Below are 24,078 nucleotides of genomic sequence, written 5' to 3'. Positions count from 1 at the left end.
AGCCGAATAGAGCAGAAGGCCCTGCAACCAAGAGAGGGGCATGTACTGCTGAGATGCTTCCACAGGAAGGGTAAGTGGGATCAGGCAGAGAACAGGCACTTCTCCCAAGAGGAAGAAGCCTGCCCTCAGGCACGGGCTCAACTCCCCAGTCCATCCACCACCCCCAAGCCCCCCATCCCCGACCCCCGCGCACACACAGCCCACAGAGGAGTTGAGGAAAAGTGGTCCATCGTTAGTCCTGGGGTCCAGAAATCCACGTCATGGCAACGTTCAAGGAGAAAAATAACTTTCTTTCTACTTTATGAAGCCAGAAATACCTTTTTGAGATTTCCCATTCCCTTTTACCTTTTGCAGCAGGAGAAAAAAATATTATTTGAATCTTTTCAGGAGCAACATCTGTTCCCCTGGGACAGTCTGCAAACCGATTTGCCAATAGTCAAATGGTTCCTCAGTTTCCCTGTCTCCTGAGCCAGGCCTCTTGCCAAAATGGTATGCAATTTTACTGATTTTTATGCTACATTTTTAAAAACAGATGAACTATCTATTATCATCTACAAAAATGATGATTTTCCTACATGCTAGGTACTGGGCTAGGTATTTTTATGTATTTTCACCTCATTTAAGCCTTACAAGTGGGCTTTATTGTCCCCATTTTATAGTTTTCTCCCATCTAAGATACAGTCTATGTCTCGTTGCTTTCACTCCTGTTTACCAAGGCTAAGAGGACCCCTCCTATTATGAGTCTAATAATAATTACCCAAGAACGTGGAGAAGCCAAAAGACTGCCCCTGTGCTGGGAATCCAGACTCCAATTTGCATTTAAAACACAACCTGCCTTCCTATGGAGCGGAGTCCCCAAGCCCTTTATAACTTGGTCCCATCATAGACCCTACAACCAAAATATTCCATCTACCAAATTGTACTTAAGCACTAATGAACTCATTCCCTTGTTTTAATTAAATTTTAATTCGATTAATTTAGTTTCTTTTTTAATTAAATAAAATTTATCCATTTAAATTTTATAAAGACATAAAGTATAATGCCAAAATTGACATAATTACAGATGAAAGCTAAAAAAACACAAGATTTAACCTCTAAATATTTCAGTGTGTACTTCCTAAGAAACAAAGACACTCTCATAATGACAGCATAACCATCAAAACCAGGAAATTAACATTAATACATCATTTAATCTAAAATCCCATTCAAAATTTGTCAATTTCCCAAAAACCAAATCAAAATTTCTGGTCCAGGATGGCATACAGTTTTCATGTCTCTTCAATCTGAAATAGTTCCTCAGTCATTCATCTTCCCTGACTTAGGCCAATTTAAGGAATACAGGCCAATTATTTAGTAAAATCTTCCTCAGTTTGGGTTTGCCTAATGTTTTCTTATGGTTAGATGCTGGGTACGCATCTTTGTTGAGAATAGCACGGAGTGATGCTGTGTTTTCCTCACTCTTTCATATCAGGAGGCACAGCACGTCAATTTGTCCCATTATTGGTGATACTAATTTTGATCACTGTAAAGCTACTATTTTTTTTCTTTAAATAGCATTATGTGGAGGAACACTTTGAGACTGTGAAAATATCTCCCTGCTGGTTCAGCACCCACTGATTCTTCCTATCTGAATAAATTATTACTATAACGGTTGTCACTAAATGGTGAATTTCTAATGCCTTCATTTCTCCTACATTCATTATCATTCTCCTGTAAAGAAGAACTTTCTGTCATCCCACGGTAGGTAGGTCGCGCTAAGCAAATTCTTCCCTGACTGGAAGACTCTGGTGCTGCCCACTGCAGGGCCAACGGACAAGGAGGGCGTGTCAGAACGGCCATCATTGTGGCTTCGGGCCCATCCATCATCCAAGCACTCAGCGGTAGCAATGACCTCTTGAAAAATCTCCAGCAGTATTAGGCTAGGGGGCCCTTGCTCATTCTTTACAAAAGAGAAACAAGTGAATAAAAAGTTTACAAAAATAAATTAAGTGAATAAAGAAATAAGTAGGAGATGACTGCATATCAGAAGTACTTTTAAAAGGCAAGGTCAGACTAACTCTTCTTTCCCCCATTTTTTTTTAAAACAAGTATGTAATGGGCTCTGCCTTATCTAATGAAACGTGAACTTAGATACTTTAGGCAAGTATGGGTAAACAGGGCACTGGGTTGGAGCCCCTGGTTCTGTCACTAAGACCAAACTTGGGCAAGCCACTGGCCCTCAGGGCTTCAGTTGTCCCCAGCTGCAGAGACAAGAGGGTTAGCATGCCACCCTGTGATTCTGAACAGAGGTGGCCTTTTCTCTCACCCATAACCCAGCTGCACGTTCTCAGAAGAACACAAACATGTATCAGGCACAGAACGTGTACCTCACTGTGTGGACCTCAGCCAAGCCAAGATGAGTGAGCTGTAATGGCCCTACTATGCCAAGTATGGAGGAGGTTCCGAAATGAATGACATTCAGTAATCCTGTAACCAGGTATGGTGCCAGGGGAGTGCTAGACTTATCCAGGGGAATTACTTTGTGGGTTATATAAATGTCTAACCACTATGCTATAAACCTGTAACTAATATAACATCAACCGTAATTGGAAAAAAAAATAACATTGTTCCTAGCCTTAGAACATGCAAATATAACATACTCTCTGCAGCTGCCACTGCCACTAGTTTCCAATCCTTCCTGAACACCATTCTTCGTGACTATTAAATATGAGCATATGGAAACTAACATTTACTTAGTACCTACTCTGTGCCAGTCACTGGAATACTTTGAACTCGTCCAGCTTCCATTTAACCAATAAAGAAAACGAAGGTGCACAGTAGCTCAGTAACTTGTCTAAGGTCACATAGCTGGTGAGTGACCACGCAGCAGTGCGCGTCAAGCCGACCTGGCCCTAGAGTCTCAGCTCTTCTGCCTCCACACGCTCCCTTAAACGAGTTTACTTTGGAATTCGCCCACACCTGTCCCAGTTGCCCGCTGCTGTGTACCAAACCACCACAAACTCGCTTACAACAGGGTGTGACTATCCCTCACGGCTCTGTGCGTCACCTGGGCTTAGCTGAGCGGTCCTCACGTGGGTCTCCCAGGTGGAATCCAGAACACGGCAGCTGAGGCCGTGGTCACGTAAGGCTCAGCCAGGCTGGACGTGCACATTACACATACTGCTGGTAGCTGACGCTGGCTGTCGGCAGAGAGCTCAGCTGGGGCTGTTCAACCAGAGCACTTTCATGTGGGCTCTCCCTGGGGTTTTGGCCTCGCCTAGCGTGGCAGCTGGATTCCGTGCGGGAGCGTGCCAGGAACAAGTGTTCCAAAAGACCCAGGCTGAAACCACACGGCTCCTAGTGACTGAGCCTGGGAAGCCAGGCTGCATCCCTTCCACTGCATCCTACTGTGGAAAACAAGTCACAGAGGCAGCGCAAGTTCAAGGAGAGCAGACTACACAAAGGCGTGAATACTGGGAGGCGTGGCTCATTTGGCATCTTTGAAGACCAGCTCCACATACGCTCACCCACGGTGAATTACGGATGATTTTAAATCTCTTCTTCATACTAGTCTAAATTTCCTGCAATATATATGTATTCTTTTGGAATCATGGAAATAAATATTTTAAAACATATGATTATCAGTATGTCAAATATATGTTAACATATCATATATATGTGTGTGCATATACACATACACATGAGACTAAAAGAAAATTTGCATTTTTTAAAAATGTTTTCATCTTTTAAAAATGAACATGTATTGCTTTTAAATTAAAAACATTTTTAAAGGCACTAAATATCTCATAGAATATATCTATTTTCTGGCAATATGTATCAGGTATAAAGGCATTTTGCCATAACTTCAAGTTTCTTTAGGATTCCTTCTCAAGATGGCCAGAGTTACCCATTTTTATCATCTTTTTCCTAAGGAAAATCCATCTAGAAATTTCTGCTTTCTTCCTACTTCACCACAAGGTGGTTCTCTGGGTTTCCAAATGCATTTTTTTTTTTAAAGAAAAAGTAAACGATAAGCTAGGAGTTGGTCTCATCTGGTTTCTTTTTCCTGTCAATTATCTAATTATATGTAAGCCACTTTTTCCCCATCTCCTCTTGCCAAGTACATCACGGAAGTCCAAGGCAAATGGCAGACGCTTTGGGTATCTGGGAAGCTTAGAAAAATCCTCAGGTCTACTGGGATGAGTCTTTCTCCCAGAGGCCAATTTGCATCCTCACAGCTCCAGGCCTAGAGGAATCCAAAAAAGAAAGAGCAGCCTTAGAGATACATGAGGACACAAAATCACAAATCAGAAAGTCCAATCAACACTCTGGCAGGGAGGTAGCCTGAGGCAGCAGGGAAGAGACTATGCAAACCTCAGGTGGACAGTGATACAGTGATGGCTGAAGGCAATAAAGCCACCACGGCCCCCAAACATAGAGACCATCTAAACCCAATACCAAAAGCCGCCTGGGGCCTCCCTGAGTCACTGCCGAGTGACTCAAGGACACTGGTGAGCCTGGACTGGAAACGTCTGGAATTAAATATAAAGAGAACGGGGAGCCTGGGCAAGAGACGACAAAAGTGAGGCTGAGTTTGCCAGGTGGTCCTGCCTTCCCAGAGGAGGGCTGCTGCCGACCAGCCAAGTGCCGGGGTCTGTTACCCAGGTCCACACATCAGTGGCTCAGAGAGTTTGAGGAGGCCGATCTGCTGTCACTCAGTGCTATTTTTATCCCCTTTCAACCCATAAACCCACACTTCACATTTCATTGTCATTGGTGGATTATGATTTTTAACTTGGCCTTTCTTGTGGTTTAATTTCCTGCATGCCTGTATGAAGGAAAATTTTCAGCATTCCTATGGAAACATATGACGTTTTAACCTTTTCTTGGCAGGATGCTATCCATATTATTGGTGTCTTGACTGCTTTCGAAACCCACCCGGCTCTGATTAAAGCATGGAGGCCGTGACCTGCCCCTTCTCTCCTCTACTGAGGCAGGTAGAATTCCACACATCGGTGTTTATGGTCTGGCTCCTGGAATGCTAGTGCAGGGCAAATTTGCTTTATTAATATTTTAGCCCATAGTAAGAAATGAAGTTGCCTCTGCAATTCATGTAACAGTTAAGTGTGACCTTATTAGAATCATTAGTGATAAACATCCAGGTACAGAGTTTGGTAACTACCAGTGATGGAAGAAGAATTGAACAATCTTAAAACTATTCCCAAATGATTTCAATTATAAAGCCAGCCATGACTATGTGGTCATAGAAATAACAAACACATACCAGAAGAAAAAAGAATGCTCCTTTTCTGCGGAAGCCGGGACCAGTTTTTTCTTTTTAAAACACTTTCACCTCCACTCATTCTGAAGTAGAGTCAATGTCTCCAAAACTTCAGGGTCTTCCTGACAGTCCAAAACCCTCCTGGCTCAGGCAGAGCTGTGATTTTTCTATTCAAGGAGAGAGTCCTTTTCCTTTTTAAAAGAAGAATCTGGCACTGCACCAAATTTTCCTTCTGCATCTAATGAAAAGCTTGAGATGCTGTAATAAACATGGAAACTAGAAGTTGCTAGAAGTAAAGCACTCAGAAGGAAAAACACTCCCCCAGGAAGCTGACAGCGGGGCCTGCCTGGTGTGAACCCTGCGTCCTCTCCCAGTCCAGGGGCAGCAGAGAGCCAGACCCTCTGAGTGGGCGTCCCACCAACAGCAGACACGGCCAGTGATGCACTGCACAGTTCTGAGCACGAGCCTCTCCTGGAAATGACGAGCCACTTTGCATTCTTTCGATCATTTAACAAATATTTATTACCCTCTCCCCGCCACACACACACACACACACACATGAGGTGCCAGTCACTGTTCTTGCCACTGCTGATACAGTCACTCACGGTCTGGAAATGATGCCTTCAGACAGCAGTGAGTGCTCTGGAGCAAACAGTGATGGGTGCAGCATGATGTCGTGAGGGGCTGCTGAAGCTGGGGAGACAGGAATGCAAAGATCTGGGAGAAGAGAGGACAAAGGGAGGCCAGTAAAACATCAGGGAATGCCTTTAGCACACTGCAATAAAATGGGCGGGAGAGGTGGGAGTCATGGCTGGCGAGCTGGGGGCTGCAGCTGGGCAGAGGAGTCGCCTGACTGGGCAACCTCCCTGCTCCGCAGATTTGGCACCTCTCTGTGCCTTTATCCCTGGCCAGGGGTCCCGGGACCTAACTTGACGTGCCCCTCAGGGACCCTGGCTCTCTGGACTGTGCTCCCAGGAGCTCAACCTGAGGGATGTCATCGAGCCCTCCCATTTAGGGAAACGCTTCTCTGTCACCTAACTTGTATGAGGCCGGAGTGGACAGACAGAGAATGTGGCTGCTACTTCTCAAGGAGGACACCACCAGCAAGGCTCAGGGCCACCTGCACGCTTCTTCCCCTACTTCTCCCTTATTATTATGGTCTGGTCCTGGTCCTGGCCGAGGCTTCCGTGGGGCTCTCACCTAAACAACTCCCGTTCCTCTCACCCACTGAGCTTGGGGAAAGCAAAACATTCAGGCAAACCACAGCCAATGAGGGTGGAAAAGTAACACGATGGGTCTCCTACACCACCCACGTGTTAGTGTTCTGGACAAAGCAGATTAAATGATCATCCAGAGCAGGGACAACAGAAAAGCAGCCATAAAAGGACTCTACACAGCCTACCAGTCAACCGTAAAGGAGTCAGGGGTGTGTGTCTGTGTATTGAATTCATTAAATTATTAGTTGAATCAATACGTAGCTGGCACTCTAAGAAAAGCAAAGCAAGGTCCCTGCCCTCAAACTGCTCATAGGCTAGTGACAGAGACTAAATAATCACAACAATAATCCAAGGAAGCCTGTGACAGTGACGAGGGAGGGAGAGAGGCAGTGCTGCGGGCGGCTTTGGAGAAGAGACGGTCTCCAACTGGGTGGGGCCTTGCCTTAGCCAGCTCAGGGCACCCTAACAAAATACCACAGTGGGCGGGTGGCTTAAACAACAGACTGATGTTCTCACAGCTCATAGGGTCCGTGACCAAAGTGCTGGCAAATATGGTTTGTGATGAGAGCTCCCTTCTGGGCTTGTAGACGCCCACCTTCTCACTGCATCCTCACAGGCGCAGAGAGACAGTGCTCTGCTGTCGCTGCCTCTTTGATCAGGACATCAAGCCCCCTGGTCCAGGGCCCCCCCTTTACAGTCTTACTTAACCCTAATCACTTCCCAAAGGCCCATCTCCAAATACTGTCACCTTGGAAATCAGGCTGCAACCTATGAATTTGAGAACACAACTCCATCCACAACAGGCTTTGAAAGACAGGTATGAAGCAGAGTCTTTCTATGTGGGAAATGGAATTACAGAACGAGAGACCAGAGACAGGAAAGGAGGGACTGGAGCCTGGAAGGTGTGTGGGAAAGCAGAAAGCCAGCTGGTCTGGCTGGAATACAGGACAGCTGAGGGGCGCGGGTGAGATGAGCTGGAAAGGCGGTCCGGGGCAAATTACGGAGAATTCCAGTCAAGGAAGTTACTGCTCAGATGACAAGGTCAGGCCCGCACAGGGCAAATCTCCCCCAGGCTGCAGTGAGGAGGCCAGACTGAGAAGAGAGACGGTTACAGGGCTGCTGCAATTGTCAGGACAGGAGAGGATGAGGTTCTGAATTCAAGGCTTGGTTCAGAGTCGTGTGGTGCTACAGCCAGAGGAGCTCCAGCTTCTCTGGGCCTAGCTGCCTGGAGCCTGCTCTGGATGATGGGAACCAAAGCTGAGGTCCCTCTCTCCAGACACTTCTGGGAACCAAGAATCTGCCTGAGTCCCTGGATAAGTACACTTCGCTGTTCTCATGCTGCCAGCGAGCAGGCCCTGGCATAGCACAGCGTGGACTGTTCAGCTAGGAGGTGGCCACACATTGTCACACATGGCCACAAAGGGCTACGCTCAAAAGTGAGTACTCACAGGTAAAAGTGAGGGCTCTGTCCAGCTGGGCCGAAGTCAGCTGCTTCTCATCTGAACAACCTCCCTATGCCCGACCATGCTCTCACTGACTCCTGGGATGGGGAAAATGCAGAAAGAACAGAACCAGTGCTTATCAAGCCACCAAGGGCCCTGCTCCCCACAGGGCCCTAAAAAAGGCAGCTCCCTTGCCCACACTTAAATGAGAAGACAAGAGGGGCTTCTAGAGGTTCCAGGGACTGAACGCATCTCAGTGACCCAGCAGGCAGTATTCCTGATGGAGAAACCAGAGCAACAGCCACAGCTTTCTGACGAGGCCAGGAAGCCGGTGTGGCTCACAGCGGCCAGTCACATGTGGTCTGCGTCACTATGGCCTGAGTCCACTTCTTCATCTGTAAAACCAGGGGCGAGGCCTAGGTGCTCCCTGCAGGCCACTCTGCTTCTAACCCTACAACCAACCGTCACACAGTACTACATGCCCCAGGAGCAGCTGACCCAGGTGGTGCCCGATGACAAATGACATTCTGAGTTTTATAAGACTCGGCAGAAGAACACCTCCCAGGGCACACTCGACATATGCCGAAAAAGTGGCATGAAACTAGGTTTTTATTAACTGAATTGTATTTTCCCAATGATTAAAAACATCATTTCCAAGCTCCCTCATTTTCCTTTCTGGTTTTCAAATGTCCAGTGAGCTTATTTCTCCAAATTCTCTTCCTCCCACCATCCCCATCACAGCAGTCAAACAACTCAGGTTAAAATACGGGCTCCAGGGAATCCTATTTAAAGGTATCTCTTTGGATGAGGCGAGCTTCCATTTGGAAAGCAGGCACTTCGCCACTTCCTTGCACTAGCTTCGGCCAGAGTCACTTCTATTTTCTGTCAGAGGCCATGATCCCGTTTTCCTGAAGGACAGTGACCAGATGTCACTCCTGGGATGTCTTCCACAGGTGACAAGTGGATCACAGAATGTGTGTCAGCAGGAACGCTGATAAGCAGTCTTTGGCTCCCTCACTTTGTAGAGCACAGAGTCACTCAGCGGGCAGCTGGACAGGAAGTGCAGGGCACAAGAAGGATACCAGCCCATGCGGACACTGTGCTGGTGATCACGTTTTTAATGAAGGCTGTAAATCATCCCATTCATCAGCTGCATGTATACGGAGTCTCAGGGAAGCCAGGACCCACCCCCGCCCCCCACCCTGGCCTGGCCACTGGCCATCAGGAAACCCTTGCACTCCCTCAAAAGGGAGGGGCCTCTTACTTCCCTGCACAAGGGGCTAGGACCAAATCCATGGGCTTGCTGGGACTCCCTTGCCTTAGGCACCCCATTCTTTTTCTCCTTAGGATGTCTCACAATCTGCAATGACACATTTATTTGTTTACTTATTTATGGTCGGCCTCTAGGCTCCACGTGGGTTTATAACATTAGCCCCTAACAGTGCTTGGCACCTTCAACAACTATTGTCTTGAAAAGGAAATATAAGAGTCTCCCAGAACCAGACTCCCTAGGGAGTGAGCTACCCACTTAAGGAGCTGGTGGCGGGGTTCGGGGTGGGGGAGATTAGTGAAAGACATTCAGGGGGTAATGCTCAATCCAAGTCCTTAGAAGACAAGTGGCAAGACCTTACAAGTAGCAAGAGGGCCCATGAGTAGATAGAGCACACGACGAAGCCAACCAATGGGAAAGGAAGCCACCTCGAACACAGCAGCAGAGTCCTGGAGGCCTGGCCAGGCCAGTGTCACCGGGCAGTAGAGGGTATGTTGACTTAGCAACCAGAACGTAAGTATTTCAAAACTTGTACAGCTGGGGTGGCCATACAATGTGCACTGACTGAGCACCAGCGCCATGGACAGGAGCAGAGGGCGGAAGCTAGCAAGACATCTGCGTGAGAGAGAACCAGTGAGACCTGGTGACAACCTAAGAGGGAATGAGGAAGGAAGGGAACTCTAAGGCGGGTGCTTTATGTCTGACTCAGGCAACCTATCACTTGCCAAGATAAGGAAAAGGCAAATTTGGGGAAAGGAAGACAACCAGTTGCGTGTTCGTGTTGACTTTGCTGTACCTATGGGATATTCGCACGGAGATTTCCAGGGCCGGTCCTCAGGTGGACATGCAGTTAGAACATGACCAGTGCTCACCCACACCGTTCTCCTGTCGTGCTGCAGTCAGCAGCCATATGACTAGTTCTTGGCAAATGGACTGTGAGCGGAACTGATGGGTGAAACTTCTGGACTGTAACAGTGAAAGCCACCACACAGCCTCGTCCACTCTTCCCCTGTAAATCACGTTCCAGGTGCCGTAGCTATAGGCCTGGATCCCTGGGTTATTGCTTGAAAGTTGCCCTGGAGACCGCCACTGCACCCACAGTGAAATTGGCTTGGGGAATAAAAAAGGACGCATGAAGGCACTGAGATTCAGGGAATGTCTGTTACTGCAGCCCAGTTGAGCGTAGCCTTACTAATGCAGAAGTTGTCAGTGTACAGGTAGTAAGTAGCTAAAGCCGTGCTGGACAAGGTGAGCATGCACAATCTTTTATCTGCCCACACGCCTAAAAGATGTGATGTAACTTTAACAACTCGACTACAATCCAGTAATAAAGGACTCGTAAGGGAGAAGAGGCAGCCTGGCCCCACTGCATATCATAATCGTAGGAGAAGGGGGCTACATCCATAGAATGTTTATATCCCCTCCAGGTAATCTGATACCTCTGTGCTCGTCTTCCACCCCACGATCTGAGAATAACTGGGAAGAAATGAGGAGAGATGCGGATCTTGAATAGGAATCCCAGTTCTGTTACTCAGTCTCAAACGAGCCGCACTGTGAACCACCAGTGCGCACCACCTGATATTCCCCGTGTTATCTGATTAATTTATCATGTCTATTAAGTCCCTCGGCTGCTCCAGTTCCTCACATGACTTCCCTGAGGCTTATCTAGGGACTCTGAATACACAAAAGGCGGGAGTTTAGGGCTGGAATTGATAACACGAACAGCTCAGTAAGATGCAGAAGTCATATAGTGACTCTCCTTACCTCACAGAACACATGCCCTCAGGGGATGCTGAAAATGTGACTTGAAACGTAGGACATGGCCAATGACTCAGAACCAACGGGAAGGAACTCTCAGGCCTGCTGACACAGCTGACACCCCTCCGCAGCATGTCAGGGCCCACCTGCGATCCCCTCTCACTGAGCCTTCACCTCAGCATGACCAGCCCGGGGTTCCTCCTCTGGGAGAGGGCAGTGCCAGTGCCCGGCTCAGGACAGCTCGGTCCCTTCCTCAGCGGGCATCCTCTTGCCTAACTCCTCATCTTCTTGGAGACGCTCCTGGCTATCCATGCAGAACTACTGGCTCCCTACAGTACTTTCTCGGACATCATTCTGTTGTCTGCACATGCTATTATATCAGTTGTTTCCATGTCTGTGACGCTCACCAGGCAGCAGCCCGACAAAGGGATGCACTATGTCTGACTCTCCTTTTATCCCTGTCTGGGAACAGGATCCGAAGAAGGGCCTCGATTGTAAGATGACCTGAAATGAATGAAAGCAAGACTCTCTCTTAAGACTTACTCTGTTTAATATTTCCACCAAGACTTGTGAGAAAATAAGAGAAACACACCCACCAGGTTTGCCAACGTCATGAAGCAGAGACACAGAATGTTAGTGCGGCTCTATTTTTTGATATTTCACTGCTGACAGCTTTCAAGCTCCGTGCCTCCCTCTTCCCTTTTGCCCACACCTGCACAAGCTGATAAGAAAGCCTAGTTGCTCTCTCCTTTGGTGCCAGCGGGAAATTCAAACTTTGTAAGCCCTAGCCTGCACAGAACCCTCACCCCAACGCCACCCCAACCACCATAAACCCCACGCCAGTCTTTCCTTACTCCTGTCCCATGTTATTTTTCAGGCCAGTTAGGGAAGCGTGCCCTGCGCTCCTCAGTAAGTCTCATTATGTGGTCTCAACATCCAAACCAAATTTGAGGTGGGGTCTATCCATCCTTGTACAGTGGGGTGGCCACAACAAAGGGGTACACAGGGATAGGCTGTAAGTGCAAGCACTGCATCTCCAGCAGGGAATAGTCATCAATGCAGAACTCACGCGCCGTCACAGCAGCAGAGGTGCAGTGTTTCACACACGGAGGTAAGAATACCCGTCACCTTACTCTGTACTCCAGATTGCATCTGTCCCACTCACAGTGCCACCTCTGAAGCTCTAGGTTCAAATCTGAGCCCCATATTTTAAGCGGAGCAGAGACCAACGGTAGTATGCCCAGAAGTAGGCATTCGGATCATGAGCAGTTGAGAAATACTTCCCATGGGGAATACGTGAGGAAAATGGGGCTGTTTGCCCTGACTGACAGCTGCCTTTGAATTTCTGAAAAGAACTAGGCTTCTTCATAGAGGTCAAGAGGGATCAACAGATAAAAGCAGTTTTTGGATAATGCAAGAAAGATCTTTCTAAAATCAAAACATGTTTGAAGATGAAAAGAGGCTGTTTCTGGCGGCAGCAGCCCCCCGTTCAGTACAAGTCCAAGCAGGCTGTACTGGACAATCTCAATCTGCTGGGACGCCATGGAAAAGATTCAAAAACTGATGAAGGGATCCCGCCTTCAAGTTTCTTCCAACCCTGAAATTCTCTGACCCAATTTAACAACTCCCTTATCTCCACTAAAAACTGCAATGTTCAATAGTCTGACCAGAAAAGGGTATGGAAGTTCAAGGACTGGTTTGCAGTCACGTCCTATTTAAACTGAACCTGAATTCTGGCCAAAGAATCAGCAAGCTAAAGAGATCTACGTGCGCACGTGCGTGCATGCGTGTGCGTGTGTGTGTGTGTGTGTGTGTGTGTTCACGTGTACATAGTTGGAGTAGGGTAGGGGGGTGGAGGAATGGTGGTAATGAATGGTAAGATACAGACCACAGAATGGAAATCGTTGGGCTACAAATTCATAATCGCTCTCCAGAAACAGACACAAACTAGCCTGACACATCTAAAGGACTCAATTTCATCCCTCCTGTGAGGGAAACACTAAGAGGTGATTTCCCAAATTTCACTTACAGTAGTAAAGATGTGGCATAAATTTAAAAGCAAACCACGGTTCTGTCCCAGGAAGCCCTGTGTCTGCACCCTCCGTGCTATGTGATTTCTGTGTACCTCTGAGGACGCCTTCTCCTCTCGCAGTATCTCTTTGCCCCTCCGCTCCTGCGTTGTCACCCTCACATGCAGGCACCGCTGCCAGAGCAGGAATGGGGTGCAGTGGAGCCACCGCGGAGGGTCAGAGCTCCTTGAGCAGCATTACGGAGGCGACCCGGGGTTCCAGGTGACCCTGGGAGGGCACTCCTGACTTCATAGTGGAAAGGACGGGAGCAGAACCAAAGGTGCAGGGAGAGAGGGGGCCGTGCAGCACACCTGGGAAGGTCTGGCTCTGCCCGGCACAGACCCATTGCTAATGCCAGATCCTGGCATCTGCACTGAAGCTGGGGGTGGGGGTGGGGGAGTGGCACAGACGCCCTCTGTAACCGGAGCGTATGTCTATCCTAGCGACCTGGCTGGTCACAGCCAAAAAGGAAGGAGTCCCAGAGGTCTGGGGAGGGCTTATCCCCCTGGCCTGCCTGGTCCTCAAGACTTATTTCCTTTGGTGGCAGACTCCTGTTTCCTGCTGTTTTTCTCATTTCATCATCCCCTTTGAACAATTTCCTGTTCTTTTTTCTTTCTGTGGCGGCTGTACTCCTCTTCCTGGCTCTGTAGCCCTTGGAAATAAGCAAACAAGCAGATAAGGGTCAGCATCTGGGCCCGTCGCATGGTCCCTCCCAGGCCTGTCTCACCAGGAGGACCAAGCAGCAGTGAGGGGAGAAAGGCCACTGCCAGGTGACCAGGGCCACAGGCTTGACAGTGCCCCCACCCTACGACTGCACCTCTGCTCGCCAGGGGCAACGGCAACCCAGGTACTCCTGAGGAGAAGCTACGAGAATCCAGCTGCCATCCACAGGATTTTGCTCACAGGAGGCTTTCAAGTTGTATACGACCTTTAGCTGTAAAAAAGTAAGAGACATGGTGCGTCCCTGCTGGGCCAATGAGGGTTGACCACAAACCAAAGTATAAAATGCCCTATTAACTCGAAGGAAGTAAGTTTACACCAAAGACGTAGGGGCGGAGCGTACAGACAGCGGGTAAGAGAAAGACAGTGTTACGCAACGCAACAGTAGAGACTTCCCCAGCATATTACGGGGGTGAACAAACCCATCTGTGGGCCAGGTGTTGAGAACTTAGAGCCCATTTTCTCTAGTTACAAGAGAAATAAAGGTGTCAATCTACTTTAGAAGTCAATGCTTGGGAAATCTTTGCTTCCTTCTCTCCAACACGATGATTATGTAAGTGATGACAGACGCTTTTTTGTACTGGCTGCCTGGCTGAAGAGCTTCTATGCATGTCTTTCCATCTTTTCCTATGAGACCTAAGCTTTTATCTTCTATATATTTACCTCCTGGCCCTGAGTCTCTATTTGGTTTTTTTTGTTTGTTTTCAGCCTTGTGTTATTTTAGTGAACTCCTTAAATTCTCTGAGGAATAAGGGAAGGGATTAATTAGGAACAGGACAATAATAAATACCAAGAGTAATAGTACATTAACATCGTTCGAATGCTTACCATGTGCTAGGAGCTGCTTTAAGCGCTTCCTATATGTAAACTCATTTATTAGTCACAACGAGCCTGGAGATAGAACGGACAGAGCCAGGGTTTGAACCTGTGCAGTTTTCCTGTATAGGCCATACCCTAACCCACTGTACTATACATGGAAATACGAGAAGACGAACGAATTGCCTAATTAACGCACAGATAATGGTGAGGCTCTCAGACTAAATTCTGAGGTTAGTTTCAAAAGAGCTGCAATATTTTTCTTTAAGATCTCTAGTGAAATGTGCTACTAGGAACACACTTCCTATCTCAAAAGACACCCCACTTCTCCAGACCGATTCCGGACCAATATTACTAAAAACTGCCATTTGTTAAGTTCCTGCCTTGTGCCAAATGCTGTGAAGGGCACAGTGTTTCATTCATTCATTCACCCAAATCCTCTGATTCTAGCTGTCATCTCAACCAGGTGTGTGCTCATGGGCAGGTCACCTAACCTCTCTGTGCTGGGTTTTCTCACCTTTAAGATGGGAAAATGACAGCACTTACTTTCTTATCTTACATGGTGGCTGTGTGCAGTGGGGGCTAGCACTCACAAAGCAATTCGAATAGTAGCTAGCATCCAGTAATTGCTCAATTAATGTCAGCTGTCACTGCTGCTGCTGCTACTATTATCTGACAAACACAACTACATAACACAACCTGTTTATTGAAGAAATGACAGCTTTTCCTATACAAGGGACTGGAATGTAGCATCTCCATTCTAAAGAGTCTAAGTCTCAACTCACTCTCCAAATAGATCAATTAGCCCTGTATTCAAGTGAGCAAGTCAGGGCCACAGAGCCACACTCCCTAGGTGAGCAGCGTGTGTTACTCCCCCTGCTAACACCTCGTAAACAGCTCTGCAGAGTAGAAAACATCCTGCTGCTTTTTCATTTTCCTCCCCTACCCCCCCAAACCTCTCAATAAGCCAACGTCTGCTTTTGCCATCAAGAGATGCAGATCTTAATACAAAAAGGCAGGGGTGGAAGGAAGGAAATTAAAAAAAAAAAAAAAAAAAGGATCTTATATTCTTCATCCCTTTATGTGAAATCTATTTTTTCTCCCAATAAAAACAACAACTCCCTATAAAAGGTGAGAATCTAAACCATTACAGTGGGGCTGCCCAAACAACTCCCTAACCCCAAAAAGATTTACTGAGAACCTTCTAATGTGCCTGGTGCTAAAGAATATACCAAGGATGAAAGGATTTCAAAATCCAGAGAGTAGAAAAATTAACTGTGTTACTACAGCTTATAGGATGTTTTCATATACTTCATCTCCTTTATTTTCTACAAAAGCCTGTGAGGTACATATTATTATCTCCGTTTACAAAATGAGAAACTGAGGTTCAGGCATGACAAATAAATAATGAAGTTCACACAACCAGTTAATGGCAAAACTAGGATGAGGGTAAGGTGAAGGAATCTAAACCCATCACTGTTCCACCCACTGTCTGCCTCCCACCGAACTCTTGGGATTCAGGCTGGGATTTGGCCTGGTCTTAGGCTCTCTGGGAAACTGGCTTCCATCTGCTGTATCCACTGAAATATGGTCAAGTCATTTCCAGGAATCCAAGGATTCAAGTCCCTCCAGACGAGGGTCAAGACTCTGCGATGGTTGTCAACAAGAAGGACGTGAAATTACCATGTGGCCAGAACCCAACGGTGACTCATCCCGGTCCCCAGGGAAGGGGTAATTTGGAACCAACTAAGATCCACTCCTCAACACCCCAAGCCTTGAAGGGAACGAGTGTGAGGTTTGAATGGCCAGAAAAAGCTTGAAGGCCTGCGACTTCCCAAGGTCAAAGAGCTATGTGATCCACTTGGTGGCCCTCGGCCATCTGTGAGGCATCTCATTTTGGAAGGGGAAGACCATCCTCCATTCTGGAGTGAAAACCCTGTGTTAGAACACAGGCTGCATTTATCATCTAGAGAGGGGGAGAAGGAGAAAAACGAATGGCCTAGTTTGCGCAATACTTCCTGGCATACATAAATTCATTTCCTCTCCATAATTGCCCTGTGAGGTCCACCAGGAACAAACAGGGCGAGATACATAGATGAGCCCTGCCCAAGGCCACCTGTGTAGAGCCCATCTGGCGTCTTTTATTAACAGTGAGTTAATTTGGTGCAAAGGAAAAATAGACAAACTTAATAACTGCTTCATTTTTACAATGACAGACTACACAAAATTTTCAGATGACACCTTCCAAAAATGTTAAATGTGTGGAATGAAGAATGTTCGTTAGTACAAAGTGTGGAGCCCTCCATACCTCAGTTGATTTCCTTTTGGATTTCAAACTGTCAAACACCAGGGGATCACAACACGGGGCTAATAGAAGGGCATCCGGCTTCCATGCCTTTGCCTTAAAACTGACAACATGATTAAAATTCCATCTCTCCTCATTGGCTATCACCAAACCCTCAGCCCACCTAAGAAATGGCCTAATTCGGGAGGTTTAGGAAAATCCTCACAATGGTTCAGATGAAACCCTCTCCCCAAGAAACCTGGGGACTCTATCTGCTCCCGGTCTACTCACCAAGATGCAAGATCACTACCTCTTCAGGTCTCACGGGACAATCAACACCACCCTCTCCCCACTCACGCTGCTTCTAAAACTTCCAATATTTGAATCAGCATAGACATGGTGGGCGGAGAAATATTCTGGGAAAAGTACTAATCTGGAAGGCAATGCCTACACTTCAGTTAAGAAAAAAAGTCTGAAGTTCCCCAACGTGTCAAATCATTCTTATCTTTACTAATGAAATGGATGGACTACATTAAAAAAAAAGTTTTATAATTTATGCCTGTATTGTAAGAACCCTTTCAATTTCATTTTCCTAAGTGTTGGGTATTTTATACAGCTCACTTGACAGACTGTACAAATCAGAAGTCGAAGCAAGGAGTGCTTGGTGCCCCTTATGTCTATTCTTCTGCAGGGCAGTGACAGGTCCACAAATGACTTCACTCTAGTTAAAGAAAAAGAAAAGAAGGGAAAAGGAAAGAGAGGCTAGGGTGCACTAGAGTATCGGGAAGAAAAAGCCTGTTCTGCAAAACAGAGAAGGAGAATCAGGGTTTCGGAATGCTCAGTGTCTTTGAACTTAGAGGAATAAAGAATGGAAAAAGCAGCTGGGTTGGGGAATGTTCCATCATGATAATCTGATTAGTGGAACACAACACTCTCAGTACATCTGCAGTGTGAAACTGGGGAGAATTAACGATACTTAAGGGATATTCCCCAGAATCCGCACCATGAAGATAGAAAGACCTGAGCAGAAAACAAGCCCCTGGGATCTTTGGGTCCTGCTTCAGGAGCAAAGCTGTAGTCCAGAGGGGCTTTTGATCCATGTTTGGTCTTTTCTCTTTGATCTCTGAAGGCACTGAATGACCACGGGTAATGAAGTCAATCTGTATTGACTTATGAAAACCAGCTTTCTAACTTTAGAGCTGTGACAACAAATTATATTAGCCCTCTACTTGTGAGGGCGTTAGTTACTAGAACTGGGCTGACCTGGCCTGAGCGACAGGACACTCTACCCTCGGATGCTGAGGGACACAGTGGGGACAGTGGCTTCACTTTCTTCCTTCAGATCCGTCCTGAATATTGAAAGTGAGCCCTAACTCTTTTTTGTGGTTAGACATACGTGATTCATGAAGTGATCCCCCGATAAGTCTAGTACCCACCTGACACCATAGTTATTACAATATTGTTGACTATATTCCCTATGCTGTACTTTATATCCCCGTGACTATTTTGTAACTACCAATTTGAAAATCTTAATCTCTTCACCTTTTTCACTCAGTCCCCCCAGCCCCCTCCCATCTGGCAACCATCAGTTTGTTCTCTGTAGCTATGAGTCTGTTTCTGTTTTGTTGGTTCATTTATTTTGTTATTCAGATTCCACATATAAGTGAGATCATACGGTATTTGTCTTTCTCTGTCTGACTTATTTCACCTCGCACAGTACCCTTTGAGGGTCCATCCACATTGTCACAAATGGTAAGATTTTACTCTTTTTCTGACCAAATAATATTCCATTGAATACCATGTTTCCCCGAAAATAAGACCGGGTCTTATTTTAATTTTGGCTCCAAATGACGCATTAGGGCTTACGTTCAGAGGATGTCATCCTGAAAAATTATGCTAGGGCTTATTTTCCGGTCAGGTCTTGTTTTCGGGGAAACACAGTATATGTACCACATCTTCTTTATCCAATAGTCTGTTGATGGGGTGAGCCCCAACTCTCATTTCTCTGCAATGAGACTCACACACCCGTCTCTACACCTGGATACCCACTTCTCTCTTCACAAGTCCAGAAGAGCTTCCCTTCCCTCTTCCTGCTTTTCCTCAAAGGCTTTCACTCAGATTTGTAACCTCTTTACTTTCCTATGAAGGCCTTCTCCCTTAGCATGCCAGCTCTGAAAATCAGAGCTTTCCCATGTCCCTGTCCCTCAGACACCTGCCAGGAGTGCTAAACCTCCCAACTCACTTAACAATTCCAAGACGCTTCTCTCCTAAAAGCCTCAACCGCCCTCCTCAGCTGCCTTCTGTTACACACAGTTTCCCCAGAACTTGAAAGCCACTGCAGAGCTGCTTCCCAGACTGTCATTCTCCTCTTCAAAACCATCCAATGCTGGCTCCCCGATCACAGACCCACAAACAGAACTCAGACTCTTCACTGGGTTTTCATGTGCTCCATGGGGATCCCCAAGTCCAGGCCACTCTCTGGTCCATCCCACAGAAGAATGCATGAAAGAACACTTAAGCCACTAGATGAAAATGCAAACCATGTTACTTGTCTCTTAGAACTCCATCAACGATTGCAAATCCCACTGTCCCCTGGATAAAATCCCTGATTCTCAGCTCCCATAGCCCTGCACGGCCTGACCCTGCCCACCCACCCCTCCCGCCCACCCACCCCTCCCGCCGGGTGTGCAGCTCACTGAGCTCCAGCAACACAGGTCAGACCTCAGTGTTGAGGGCACATTAAGCTCTTTCCACCCCAAAAGCCTTTACGTCATCTACTACGCTTTCAGCCTGTGCCCCTCTCCCTCTACCTCCTGGCTCAGCGAAGTCCCACCTTCCCGTCAGTCTCACCTTATATGTCACTCTCTCTAGGAAGCCTTTCTTAACACCCTCACACACACCCCCAAAATTCCCACTAACACGGCACCTGTAGTTCCCCTTCACTGCCCTTATCACACCTGCAACTAATTAACCATCTGTTCAACTATCTGATTAATGTCGATCGTCACTGTACATTCCGTGAAGACAGACCACAGCTGTTTTTCTAACCCCTGTATCCCTAGCACTTAGAGCAGTGGGCTCACAGTTGGAATTCAATAAATCTTTGCTGAATGAATGAGTGAGGGAAGTGCTGATAACGACTTCATCTCCCCGAGTCCTCTTACTGGCAGTACTGGCTGAAGCTTTGCTTCTCTGTCTCCCCTAACTTTCTCTTCTGTGTTCCTGCTTTAGACATCGGCCTCCATTGCCATTGCCCCCATTCAATTTTTTTAAGGAAATTTCAAACTATCCATGTAGCACTATGAGGAGCTATGAGAATATAGTCCATCAATCAGAGAGGCACTCTCCCCCTAATACCTTGCCCTAAAGTTTACTAAAGAGACTGAACTCAAGAGCTGCAACATACAGAAGGAAAAAGAAATGGAATTCTGCCACCGGAAACTATTCCTCGAAGCTTCTCTGATTTTAATTGCTTTGCATGCAAATTGAGGTAGAGTCCCAATTGACTGAAACTTTCTCTCATTTGCAGCCAGAAGTGAATGGTGCAGGCTGCATGGCAGCGAACGTGCTCGTAATATTCTGGGGAGACTTGGGGCTAAGGACATGCCTGGACATGATGAACAAAGTTTTGCACTTGTAAATTAGCTAAATGCCAGGAAATAGCTAAGACCGCCTTTTCGTACTAAACACTTCAAACATGTGTACTTGTTTATTGTCAACGTTTTACACCCCCACGCCCACCCCCATACTTAAATAAAAGCAAACCCTTTCTCTCTGACAAACGCCTAATAAAGAAAGTCACTGTGATAATGGATGTATCCCAAGGACATGAATTCAATGAATGTCTCAACAAGTTTCTTTGGCTCTAAATTTAGATGTGAGAGTAAACACCTGACTCTAGGAAAGTTTTGATCCTAGAGACACCACTTCTAGATAGGAAACAAGTCTAAGGGACAGAATTGAATTAGTTTCCCTCCCCAAGGCATCGTTAATAGGAACAGTCCCTAGTCAGCTAACCACAAATGTAGGACTTGCCCTTTACTCTTGGAGGAAATCCAGGGAGTGAGGCCGAAACAATCCTCCATGCTGGCTGCAGGAGACTGGCGGCTGACCAGGCCACATGGCCGTGCATTCCAGCAACAGCTGTGATCTCATCTGCAAACTTTCTTCTGCAGTTTCCTCTCATTTCCTGAGTGAGGCAGACAGTGACAGAAGGTACGCTGGCCCCAGGGAGCTTTCCAGAAATCCAGTCCCCTGTAAAGGCCTTGGTGAGGTGAATTCTGCCAGGCATTCTCCAGACAAAGAGCTAAAGATGCTTCCTGGGTGCACGTGGTCTCCCCCACTTTAGACCCCCAGGAATCTGAGGCCCTGATCATCAACGCTAGGTGATCACAGGGCCCATCCAGCTCAAGGCTCAACAGCTAAAACTACTGGCTCCCATTTTGGTCCACTGGTCACTATCTCAGATTAATAGACTCTTGGGGTTCCAGGCACAAAATTTCTTCCAATCCTCACTCCAATGCTTGCTTTTCCTCCACAACCAAGCTTGTGTAAACATCAAGCACTCAAACATTTTGTGATTTAACTTGACAGAACCATCTCAAAACCAGGAGGTGCAACCTGGCAGAACACCAGCAGGCTGGCCTCAGGTCAAGCTCTACTCCAGCTTTCACCAGATGTGTGATCTTGAGTGACTTCATCTCTGAGCCTCAGTTTCCTCACACAATAATAGTAAATAATAATAAAGCTCACATCCATTGAGCACTTACTATATACCAGTCACTATACTGAGTACTTGACACTGATTAGGTAATTCAAACCTCCCAAGAACTTTATGAGTTGGGTACGATATCATTCCCATTTTACATAAGAAAACCGAGATCTAGAACATATGTGACTTGTCCACTAAGCTACACAGACACAGGGGAAACCTACAGGAATCCAGGCTTAAAAATAAAAAGTAAAATTAAAAACAAAAATACTGGGCAAAAAAACATTTAACATGAGTCACATTTCACAGATTTATTCCAGGCAACTTACTAAACAAACAAATAAAATAGAAATAACAAGCACTGGCATTGTTGCTGTAATATATTATCAAAATGTTAAATTCTCAACAAAAAAATTATGAGACATGCAAAGAAACAGGAAAGTGTGACCCATACTCACAAATTTAAGCAGTTAATAAAAACTATTTTTGAATGTACCCAGATGTTGGATTTAGCAGACAAAAACTTCAAAGTAGATATAACTATATTCAAAGAACTAAAGGAAAACATGTTTAAAGAGTTACAAGAAAATGATAACAATGAATCAAATACTTTCAATAGGGATAGATAATGAAAATTCTGGCATTAAAGAGTTCATAACTTTGAGATCATTATACTAAGTAAAATAAGTCAAACAGAAAAAGTCGAGAACCATATGACTTCACTCATATATGGGATATAAAACTGAAGGCAACAAAGGAACAAGACAAGCAAATAAACAAAAATTCAGAGACACAGACAACAGTTTAGTGGTTATCAGAGGGTAACGGTGAAGGGGGGGATGACAGAAGAGGGTAAAGGGGGTCAAATATATGGTGATGGAAGGAGAACTGACTCTGGGTGGTGAGCACACAATGTGATATATCGAGGATGTATTACAGAATTGTACACCTGAAATCTATGTAACTTTACTAACAATTGTCACCCCAATAAACTTTAATTAAAAAAAAAGAGTTCAATAACTAAAATGAAATGCTCATTAGAGGGGTTCAACAGAAGATTCAAGATGGCAAAAGAAATAATCAGTGAACCTGTGTATAGAGAAATGAAAATTATCCAGTCTGAAGAATATACAGAAAAAATTGCAGAAAAATGAACGGAGTCTCAGAGACCTGTGGGACAACATTAAACATATCATATACATTCAATTAGAGTCCCAGGAGGAGAGGGCAAAAGGAGATAGAAAAATATATATCTGTAGAAACAATGACTGAAAATTTCCTAAACTTGATGAAAAACATTAATCTACACATGCAAGAAGCTCAACATACCCCAAGTAGAATAAATACTGAGTTACACCTAAAGCATAATCGAACCCTTGAAAGACAAGGAGAAAAATTTAAAGGCAGTAAGTGAAAAACAACTAATCATGGACAGAAGAGCTTTATGCCAACAAATTAGACAACTTAAATAAAATGGAAATGTCTAAAAAGACATAAATTACCAAAACTGACCCAAGAAAATGATCTGAATAAATCTACAAGGTATGATCAAACAATGCACTGAATGTTTAAATAAAAATATTTATTACAGTAAAAAACACACTGCCATTAGTCCCCCTCAAAATACCCCCCCTTGCTTCAAACACACTTATCCTATTGTTTTTGCCTCTTTCTGAAGCAGTTCTGGAAGTCCTCTTTCTTGAGTATCTTTAGTTGCACTGCCATGGCTGCCTCAACGTCCTGAATCATTTTGACTTTGGGGAAGAGCCAGAAGTCACACAGTGCCAGATCCGGTGAATAAGGTGGATGAGGATGTTTTCATTTGACAGAAATTGCCATATACCAGAAGTGATATGTGACACGGAGCATTGTCATAATGGAGGATGATTTACGGCACACTTTAAAACACACCTTCTCTCAACCGTAGCTCACACCCGACTGACTGTACCCAACAAGCTGAAACTTGTCATACAGTATTACTAAGGTTCGACATACCGCTTCCCATATTGAAGATCCTTGCCTTTCTGTTAGATGGCACTGAGCAGCAACATTCACCATATGTTTTGATAAAACAGAAAGGCTCCATGTCACACATCCCTTCTGGTACGACAATTTCTGTCAAATAAAGAAAGACATTACAGTGTGTCCTCAACTACCTCAATCACTGGATCTGGCACCGTGTGACTTTTGGCTCTTCCCCAAAGTCAAAATGACCATGAAAGGTAAATGTTTTGAATCGATTCAGGACATCGCAGTGGCCACAACAACACAACTGAAGACACTCACAAAAGAGGACTTCCAGAACTGTTTCAGAAAGTGGCAAGACTAATGGGATAAGTGTGTTCAAAGTGAGGGGAATTAATGACAATGTGTTTTTTACTGTAATAAATTTTTTTTTATTTAAACATTCACTGTATTTTTTTTGTCACACCTAACAAGAAACTGAATTCATAATTTAAAATCTTTCCACAAAGAAAAGCGCAGGCCCAGATGATGAATCTGGTGAATCCTATCAAACATTTAAAGAAGAG

The 24,078-nt window shown here is 45.6% G+C and overlaps 1 protein-coding gene across 3 annotated transcripts in view; it reads right to left on the bottom strand.

Annotated features, from left to right (window-relative positions):
- Positions 1-24,078, bottom strand: part of XXYLT1 (xyloside xylosyltransferase 1) — a 166,584-nt gene that overhangs the window by 82,054 nt on the left and 60,452 nt on the right. The window lies entirely within an intron of this gene.

This window comes from Rhinolophus ferrumequinum, chromosome 2, assembly GCF_004115265.2.
Source record: "Rhinolophus ferrumequinum isolate MPI-CBG mRhiFer1 chromosome 2, mRhiFer1_v1.p, whole genome shotgun sequence".
Lineage (NCBI taxonomy): Eukaryota > Metazoa > Chordata > Mammalia > Chiroptera > Rhinolophidae > Rhinolophus > Rhinolophus ferrumequinum.
This window is presented reverse-complemented; position numbering and strand designations above follow the sequence as displayed.